The sequence below is a fragment of the Pan troglodytes genome, chromosome 7 (genome assembly GCF_028858775.2).
Source record: "Pan troglodytes isolate AG18354 chromosome 7, NHGRI_mPanTro3-v2.0_pri, whole genome shotgun sequence".
In the NCBI taxonomy this organism is placed as follows: domain Eukaryota; kingdom Metazoa; phylum Chordata; class Mammalia; order Primates; family Hominidae; genus Pan; species Pan troglodytes.
The window spans coordinates 81,867,003-81,876,059 of record NC_072405.2 but is presented as its reverse complement, the minus strand read 5'-3'; the positions used below and the strand labels follow the sequence as shown (position 1 = coordinate 81,876,059).

Here is a 9,057-nt window from a genome sequence, read left to right as displayed (position 1 = left end):
ATTCAAACTATACTACAAGGCTATAGTAACCAAAACAACATGGTACTGGTACAAAAACAGACACATACACCAATGGAAAAAATAGAGAACCCAGAAATAAGGCTACACACCTACAATTATCTGATCTTTGATGAACTTGACAAAAACAAGCAATGGGGAATGAATTCCCTATTCAATAAATGGTGCTGGGAGAACTGGCTAGCCAGATCCAGCAGAAAATTGAAACTGGATCCCTTCCTTATACCTTATACAAGAATTAACTCAAGTTGGATTAAACACTTAAATGTAAAACACAAAACCTTAAAAACCCTAGTAGAAAATCTAGGCAATACCATTCAGGACATAGACATGGTCAAATATTTTATGATGAAATTGCCAAAGGCAATTGCAACAAAAGCAAAAATTGACAAATGGAATCTAATTAAACTAAAGAGCTTCTACACAGCAAAAGAAACTGTCATCAGAGTAAACAGACAATCTACAGAATAGAAGAAAATTTTTGCAGTCTATCCATCTGACAAAGGTCGAATATCCAGAATCTACAAGGAACTTAAACAAATTTATAAGAAAAAACAAACAACCCCATTAAAAAGTGGGCAAAGGATATGAACAGACACACCTTAAAAAAAGATATATATGCGGCCAACAAACATGTGAATAAAAGGTCAACATAACTGATCATTAGAGAAATGCAAATCAAAACCACAATGAGATACCATCTCATATTAGAATGGTGATTATTAAAAAGTCAAGAAACAACAGATGCTGATGAGGTTGTGGAGAAACAGGAACACTTTTACACTGTTAGTGGGAATGCAAATTAGTTCAACCATTGTGGAAGACAGTGTGGTGATTCCTCAAAGATCTAGAACCGGAAATACCATTTGACCCAGCAATCCCATTTGACCCAGCAATCCCATTACTGGGTATATATCCAAAGGAATATAAATCATTCTATTATAAAGATACATGCATGCATATGTTCATTGCAGCACTATTCACAATAGTAAAGACATGGAATCAACCCAAATGCCCATCAATGATACACTATGGAATACTATGCAGCCATAAAAAGGAATGAGATCATGTCCTTTGCAGGGACATGGATGAAGCTGGAAGCCATTATCCTCAGCAAACTAATGCAGAAATGGAAAACCAAACACCGCATATTCTCACTTATGAGTGGGAACTGAACAATGAGAACACATGGACACCGGGAGGGGAACAACACACACTGGAGCCTATTGGGGGAGGGTGGGGGAAGGGGAGAGCATTAGGGAAAAGAGCTAATGCATGTTGGGCTTAATACCCAGGTGATGGGTTGATAGGTGCAGCCAAGCTGTGTTACATAGGTGTTTACTGTGTAACAAACCTGCATTCTGCACATGTACCCTGGAACATAAAAAAAACTAAAACAATGTTTTTTAAAAAAGAAAAAAGTTCTCCTGTGGGAAAATACTATGAAATAGCATTCTCATGCTACAGAGAACTCAATCAAGGAATAGTCAATCAATGCGAAAACTTTATTGTGGTTTTATTTTAAGAAATTGCCATAGTCACTCTCACCTTTTACACCACCCTGATCAGTCAGTAGCCATCAGAATCAAGACAAGACCTTCCACCAGCAAAAAGATGATGACACACTGAAGGCTCAGATGATTATTATCATTTTTTAGCAATAAAATATTTTTAAATTAAGGTAGGGAAAATTTCAAACCATGTTTTTCCTCTTTTCTCATTCAAAACACAACAACAATCAACACAAAAAAGTTCTGTGACCAAATGTGGGGGATTACTCCCTACCAAAAAATAAGCAATCTGCAGTTCTGCTGCAGATACGAACTGAGTATCCTCTAATTTAATTCTGACACTATCTACCTCAAGATAGTGTCAGAAACTTACAATCATGGTGGAAGGTGAAGAGGAAACAAGCACCTCTTCACATGGTGGCAGGAGAGAGAGAGAACAAGGGGGAAAGTGCCACACACTTTTAAACCATCAGCTGTCATAAGAACTCATTCACTATCACGAGAACAGCATGGGGGAAACCCGCCCCCATGATCCAATCACCTCCCACCAAGTCCCTCCCCCAACATTGGGAATTACAATTCAACATGAGATTTGGGTGGGGACACAGAGCCAAACTATATCAAATAATATCACAGGTATGTTCACTTTTAAAGACATGCTATTGCACACTTAATAGACCACAGTATAGTGTAAACATAACTTTTATATGACTGGGGACCCCAGAAAAATTGTGTGACTCACTTTGTCATGGTGTTCTGGAACTGACCCTGCAATATCTCTGAGGTTTGCCTATAATTAATGGGCTATTTGTATTGAGCATTAAATTAGTGCTGTGGATACAAAATTGATTGTCACTAATTCCTTTTCCTCACCTCATTGAGGGCCTCAAATTTTAGAGGAGGAAAAGTCTAGCTTCCATATCTCAAAAAATAGGTTAAACTATTGTAGAACCCTAAGTTATAGTTTAAAATATTAGTGATTACTGGCATCTGTACAATTATTTATGGTTTAATAAAGGTTTTCCATCATGGTCTTAGTCTGTTTTATGCTGCTACATCAAAATACCTGAGACTGGCTAATTCATAAAAAACAGGAATTTATTTCATACAGTTCTGGAGGCTGAGAAGTTCAAGATCAGGGTGCTGACAGTTGCAGTGTCTGGAGACGGCCTGGTCTTTGCTTCCAAGATGGTGCCTCATTTTTGTTTCCTCCAGATGGGAGGAGTGCTGTTTCCCCACATGGCTGAAGGTGGAAGGGTAAAAGGTACGAACTCCCTCTGTAAATCTCTTTTATAAGGGCACCTAATCTCACTCACAAGGGAGGAGCCCCATGGCCTCATCACCTCTTAAAGGCTCCACCTCTTTTTTTTTTTTTTTTTTTGAGACGGAGTCTCCTCTGTGGCCCAGGCTGGAGTGCAGTGGCACCATCTCAGCTCACCGCAAGCTCCGCCTCCCCGGTTCACACCATTCTCCCGCCTCAGCCTCCCGAGTAGCTGGGACTACAGGTGCCCACCACCATGCCCGGCTAATGTTTTGTATTTTTAGTAGAGACGGGGTTTCAGCGTGTTAGCCAGGATGGTCTCGATCTCCTGACCTCATGATCCACCCACCTTGGCCTCCCAAAGTGCTGGGATTACAGGCGTGAGCCACTGCACCCAGCCAAGGCTCCATCTGTTAATACTATCCCATTGGCAGCACGTGAATTTTGAAGGGGAAACATTCACATTCAAATCACATGATTTCATTTCAGCCTTGGACAGTGAAGTTACACATGGATGTAACATGAGTAATTTTCTGGTGAGAGCAAAGAGCAGGTGGCCAATTCTGCTTTTGTGGACTGAGTGTGGAAGCGGGGCTTCAAGGTAGTCTCTATGACTGAGTCCATTGGTGAGTAATGTGTGCAGAGGCTCAAGGAATTTGATGGGAAAAGCCTGGTCTCAGTTACCAAGGAGAGTCTGGAGCTACCTGAGGATGAGGAGGAGAAGAAAATGGAAGAGAGCAAGGCAAAGTTTGAGAACCTCTGCAAGCTCATGAAAAAAAATCTTAGATAAAGAGTTTGAGAAGATGACAATCTTCAATAGGCTTGTGTCTCCACCCTGTTGCATTGTGACCAGCACCTATGGCTGGACAGCCAATATGGAGCAGATCATGAAAGCCCAGGCACTTCAGGACAACTCTACCATGGGCTACATGATGGCCAAAAAGCACCTGGAGATCAACCCCAACCACCCCATTGTGGAGATGCTGCAGCAGAAGGCTGAGGCTGATAGGAACAGCAAGGCAGTCAAGGACCTGATGGTGCTGCTGTTTGAAACCGTGCTGCTCTCTTCTGGCTTCTTCCTTGAGGATCCCCAAACTCACTCCAACTAGATTGACTGCAGGATCAAGCTAGGCCTGTTGAGGATGAAGTGGAAGCAGAGGAACCCAGTGCTGCAGTTCCTGATGAGATTCTCTAGCTTTGAGGGCAATGAAAATGCGTCTTGCATAGAAGATCAGGAGTTTATACCTTGGGTCTTCATATAATGTCCCCACGGTTCTCACCGCATCCTTGAGTGCCTTGTCCTACGTGGCTCCCTCTGCTAATGTCTAGTGTTTTTTCCTCTCCTGTCCTTGTGTCTAAGGCAGGAAACAAGGGCCTCAAGCCCCATTCCCTCCCTTCTCTGACAGCAGGATTGGATGTTATGTAGTGTGGTTTTATTGTTTGATCATTTTGTTCTGAATCTAAAGTATGCAAAATAAAGAATATGCTGTTTTTATTTAACAAAACCCAAAACATATGAGTGATTTTGTGAATAAAGACAAAAGTGTGTTCCTAAGACCAGAGGCTCCCTTGGTGTCACATGGTTTCTAGGTGGCGGCTCTCCACAGCACGCTGCCATCAGGAACACTTTCCAAACCTCCATTAGGTCCATCATAGACTCATATAATCAGCCATAGAATTTCAAGTGCTTAATATTCCTCTGGTTTTTCTGTCTGAATTTTTCTGCATTTGAAAATGAGGGGGACGGCTACCTGGAATTATGAAGAGCTGGCTTCTAATTGAATGGGCTTAGAATGTTGAGTGCAGGGCAGACTTCAGCAGACAGTCCAAGTCAGAAGAAAGCTGAATTTAAGACCTGCTTTAGAATAAATATTTGTGATTCCTCAAGCAGTTCTTGTCTCTTAATGTATGGCATTTTCAAAATGCTTACAGTCTGTACCCTGATTGATGTTTATGTTTAAAGAAGTATAGAAATTGCCATCAGTACCTGTTGATCCCACCAGAATATTAAGCTAAACAGAGAAAATGTATGTGTTCACAGTTACAGGCACAATTTATAGTTCTTGGAATACAAGTTGATATCTACACAAAATAGATGTATAAAGAGAGGAATGCTTTTTGATTATTGAGAGTGTTTTGCTTGTGCCATGTTTTTACCTGAAACTAAGGAGACATCAGTGTGTAATTTTCCTATAACTCTACAAGCCTAAGTATAATCTGAGGTAATGTGTGCACAAAGAGACCAAAAACCTATCTTCTAAAAACTGGGCCTGGTGAAATAATACTATCAGGGACCTTATCCTAGAACTTATAATTTTTGTGGTAGCTGACAGACTTGGAGTCTAGGCTTATAGAGTGTTGTTTTGGTGACAACAAAAATGTTGGAAGAAAAGATGCCTTTGGCTCATAACAAGCCAATTTCATTTAATATAAAGGTATTTTAGGCTGGGCACGGTGGCTCACGCATGTAATCCCTACACTTTGGGAGGCCAAGGTCAGGAGTTTGAGACCAGCCTGACCAACATGGAGAAACCCCGTCTCTACTAAAAATACAAAATAAGCCAGGTGTGTTGGCGCGTGCCTCTAATCCCAGCTACTAGGGAGGCTGAGGCAGGAGAATTGCTTGAACCTGGGAAGCAGAGGTTGCGGTTAGCCAAGATCACACCATTGCACTACAGCCTGGGCAACAAGAGTGAAACTCCGTCTCAAAAAAAAAAAAAAAGTATTTTAGCAGGTTAAATATATGCACAAATTGATTTACACTTTAGAAGATCTGGCATATATACTTGAAACAATTTCTGACAACTATCCCCTCTCCTTCCAACTACAGGTTGTGCTTCTGCAATCTTTTTTTCCTAAATTGTGATAAAATACACAAAACGATAAATTCACAGGCACTTTGGTTCACAACTGTAATCCCAGCACTTTGGGAGGCTGAGGCAGGAGGATTGCTTGAGGTCAGGAGTTTGAGAACAGCCTGGGCAACATAGCAAGACCCTATCTCTTCAAAAAATAAAAAAAGTTAGCCAGGTGTGGTGTTGCATGCCTGTATCCCAGCTACTCAGAAGGCTGAGGCAGGAGGATCTCTTCAGTTCAGGAGTTTGAGTTTGCAGTGAGCTATGTGCCACTGTACTTTAGCCTGGGCAACAGAATGAGACCATGTCTCAAAAAACAAAAACCCCAAAATTACCATTCTCACCATTTTTAAGTGTACAATTCAGTGGTATTAAATATGTTCACATCTACAATCTTGAGTTCTCTTGGTGTTTTGTTTAGGACTGACTTCCTTTCTTCTCTCTTAGTTTATTATTATTTTTTTTCTTGACTTCACTCTTACCATTCCAACAAATAGGCAAAAAATTCTGAAGCTTGGTACAAAAGGGGAAAAAGAACGATAGGGCTTGTGGAAGGCTATCTCCTCAGAAACTGGAGGAGTGAGCTGCTGGGGCCTTTACTTGTGCCCTGCCTTCTGCTGTGGTAGCAGGAGGACCCTCTCCTGGGCTGCAGTGGGGCTGGAGGGCTGGGCAGTAGTGGGGAGGAGGAAAGGCACCAACTTCCCAGAAAAAGGTGGAAGCCTTTTCTGTTTCTATGGCAGGGTTGTCCTCAACCTTATGGAAGCTAAATAGACCTTTTTATGCCTTGGGACTCTTCTACTGCCAAACTCTAACCGATGGGCCCTCAGGTTCTACGGAGGAGGAGGAGAGGAATAAGATGTTTAGTGTTGAAGGACTCTGATCTGAAAAGGACTGGAAGAAAGAGAAGGAGGGTTTCTATATCCTGAGGCGCAGGTGCTCGAACCCCAACATGACACAGGTCTGATAGTTGGCATAGGGCCTAAGATGCTTGGGACTGGTGAAATGCTTGTGCTGCTGCCTAGGAGTGGCTAGATCAGAGAGGATCCATCCATCTCAACCCCACAGCTTTAGGAAAGAGTAGAGTTAATCATAACTTCAACCTAGATGGAAATTGATCTTAGAGAGAAATTTGCCAGCTGCTGGAGTATGGAGGCTCTCTGGTATTGCTTACATAGACAGAATGGGACTGAAGACAGAGAGTCCTAGTCATATACTGAGATGAAAGCTCAACACACAGTGGCGAGATTTGGCAAGCCTCTGCCTTACGGAGAGCCCCTAAGCAGGAGAGCAAAAGGGAGTAGACAGCCTTGTTACACTGTATTGTGAACCTGTGAATTCCTGTGAAAGTCTCAGTAGCTCAAGAAATATTTCTTATAATTTGGCAAGATTAGAGAGAAATCCACTCCTGAATTCCTTAGCAGAAGTTGTAGATGGGCTTGGATGAAGATTTCCGTTTCAGCATACAGGTTTTCCTTGCAGAGAGATTATTCAAATCAGCTGAAAAACCATTGAGCCTACCATGTGAAGGCAACTGCAGTGGACATTCAAGGGTGGGTAAGACATGGTCCTTGCTTCAGGGATTTTACAGGATAGTGTGGATAAGTGAGCATGGATACCTGTGTGATGGGATGGCATAAATGTTGTGAACTGATGTAAATGCACAGCACTGACTTTCTTTAAGACTTCATTTCTGGTATGGAGGCCATATTAAGTCAGTAAATGAAATAGAGTTATGAGGAAATCCACTAAGAAAATCACTAATTAATCAATTTATTTCAATATATATTGATCTTCCATGTACCAGGCACTAAGTCATTGAAAATCTAAAGAAAAATAAGCATGGTCCCTGTTCTTGCAAGGCTGCCACACAGGATGGGGAGACTGACAGCCATCAGCAATGCAGTATCAGGAGAGGCATCAGCCCCCCCCTTGACTTTACACCTTTTTTGGGGTGGAATTTCCAGGACCACTTGGACACTGGAGCATCCTGATTAATAAAATCACTGAAGGAAAGGCACAACCCCATGGTGCTTGGGTAGACAGGATGAAGAAGGGCAGTGCAAAAAAGGGCAGGAAGGAAGATAATTCTCCAAAGGGCAGGAAGGAAGATAATTCTCCAAGTGTCTGAACATGTCACCACCAATGCCCACTCTGCCATGTTGAAACCTCTCTAAGACAGCATGGTTAAAACTGCAGCTCTTCTAAGTGGCCTGCGAATGTTTGCCAACCCTATAGTTGAACTCATCTTCCCCACCCTATTTATTTGCAGGATTATCACAGCTTGTCCATGCCCTGGGAAGGCCAACAGGATATGGCTACAGCCCGAGTTGATTTCCATTCCCTCTGAAGTCCAACCAAGGGGTCAGGGAGATAGCCTTAGGGACCAAACTAGAGCCTCACCTGGCTGGCTGGTTGCTGAGTGCCACATCTGTTGCTTTCAGAGCAGCCGGGGGGAGTGGAATATCATGGGCCTTCTAGCAACATGGTGGGCATCTTCACCAAGCATGTCTTGGCTCAGGCTATTGTAACAATCCTATAAACTGGAGGCTTTAGTGACAAACAGTTCTGTCTCACAGTTCTGGAGGGTGCGAAATCCAAGATCAAGGTGCCAGCAGACCTGGCATTTAGTGAGGGCTGGCTCCCTTGTTTGGAGACAGCCTTCTTACTGTGTCTTCATATGACTGACAGAAAGAGAATCTCGTGTCTCCTCCTCTTTTTAAAAGGGCGCTGATCCAATTTATGAGGACACCACCCTCATGAAATAGAGTTATGAGGAAATCCACTAAGAAAATCACTAATTAATCAATTTAGCCCACCTTCTGATACCGTCGTATTGAAGAGAAGGCTTCAACATATGAATTTTGGAGGTTCACAAACATTCAGTCCCTAGTACAGCAGGCTGGAGTTTTGAAGTTCATGTTAGAATAGAGGTTAACCACGTGGGCTGTGATGTCATGCTGCCTGGGAGCAGATTCCCACTCTGGAAGTTGCCAGCTGTTTAGCTGTTGTCAGGTTTCTTTGCCTTGCCACGTGTCAAAATGGAGATGTAAAAAACCCAAAATAATAATAATGCTGGGGGTGTGGGGAGATGTAAGTAAAAGAATGCATGTAAAGCCATTAGCATAGTGTCTGTCACATGGTGCTTAATTGTGTTAGGTTTATAAACCCTTCAGGGGGGTTCCCACCACCCAGGGATTGAGCAAAACCCTTGAAGTCCCCGGCTGGTGTGGGAAATAGGAATACCACATGAATCGTATTGTAACTTGAGATGGTCTGATGGGCCACTTTCTCCTCTTTCAGACAGGTTGAGTGGGATACAATTACAATTTCTTAGTTTTTTTCAACCTTAGCAGAAAGGGTATAATTTTAATAAGATGAAAGGAAGCTTGCAGGCTCCTGATAACAAAGACTA

At 42.4% G+C, this 9,057-nt stretch overlaps 1 pseudogene; it reads left to right on the top strand.

The window, feature by feature from the left end:
* Positions 1-3,322: 3,322 nt before the first annotated feature.
* Positions 3,323-4,052, top strand: LOC472934 (putative heat shock protein HSP 90-beta-3; annotated as a pseudogene).
* The last annotated feature ends 5,005 nt before the right edge of the window (positions 4,053-9,057 follow it).